Genomic DNA, 1,169 nt, shown 5'->3' on the forward strand with positions numbered 1-1,169 from the left:
AGGAAGGAAAAAAAAAGCAGGCGAAATGGGGTAAAACCGGGTGAAATGGGGCAGAAAACCAGTGGAAATGGGGCTGGGGTGGAGAGAAGCGGGGCGCAGAGCCGTTCCCAGGGTGGGTGGTGGTGGTGTGGGGTGCAGGCGGGCGCTCAGCCGGCCCCATTTCTGTCTGCAGTCTGCGGGAAGCGCTACAAGAACCGCCCGGGGCTGAGCTACCATTACGCACACTCACATCTGGCCGAGGAGGAGGGCGACGACAAGGACGACTCACAGCCCCCGACCCCCGTCTCACAGCGATCCGAGGAGCAGAAATGTACGGGGGGGTGCGAAGGGGGGTGGGAGAGGGTGATGTGTTGGGGTTGGTTGAGGATTTGGGGGTGGTTGAGGTGTTGGGGGTGGTTGAGGTTGGGGGTGGTTGAAGATTTGGGGGTGGTTGAGGTGTTGGGGGTGGTTGAGGTTGGGGGTTGGTTGAGGTGTTGGGGGAGGTTGAAGATTTGGGGTGGTTGAGGTGTTGGGGGAGGTTGAAGATTTGGGGTTGGTTGAGGTGTTGGGGTCGGTTGTGGTTTCGGGGTTGAAGTTTGGGGGTATTTTGACATCGCAGGGTCAGTTGACCCGTTGGGATTGGCTGCAGTTTTGGGCTTGGCTGCAGTTTTGGGGTTGGCGGACGGGGTTGGTGGATGCCTTGGAGTTTGAAATTTCGAGGTTGGCTGAGGATTTGGGGTTGCCTGAAATGGAAGCGTTGACCCAAACACCCCCTACCCCACCCCGACCCCGTTCAGGCATCACCGCAAAGCTTTGACGTCGCCACGCGAGGACGTCCAAAAGCATTTCCCACCTTTCCCATCCCACGTTTTCTACAAAATTAACCTTTTTCCCCACTGTTTTTCCTCCCTCCAGCCAAGAAGGGCCCCGACGGCCTGGCGCTGCCCAACAATTACTGCGACTTCTGCCTGGGGGACTCCAAAATCAACAAGAAGACGGGGCAGCCCGAGGAGTTGGTCTCGTGCTCCGACTGCGGCCGATCGGGTGAGAGCGTGGCTCTTCCAGCACGAGGAGGAGGGGCGTCCTGGGGGGATTTGTGTCCGTGGGCGTCCCCACATCTTTTCCTTCGTGATTTTCTTCTCAAAAATGGGTCTTTTTGGGCAGAGTTTGTGTGTCGGTGGGCATCTCCA

The 1,169-nt window shown here is 58.3% G+C and overlaps 1 pseudogene; it reads left to right on the plus strand.

Annotated features, from left to right (window-relative positions):
* Nucleotides 1-6: 6 nt before the first annotated feature.
* On the plus strand, nt 7-1,163 carry LOC104916914 (annotated as a pseudogene).
* The last annotated feature ends 6 nt before the right edge of the window (nt 1,164-1,169 follow it).

Source organism: Meleagris gallopavo, unplaced genomic scaffold, assembly GCF_000146605.3.
Source record: "Meleagris gallopavo isolate NT-WF06-2002-E0010 breed Aviagen turkey brand Nicholas breeding stock unplaced genomic scaffold, Turkey_5.1 ChrUn_random_7180001951204, whole genome shotgun sequence".
Lineage (NCBI taxonomy): Eukaryota > Metazoa > Chordata > Aves > Galliformes > Phasianidae > Meleagris > Meleagris gallopavo.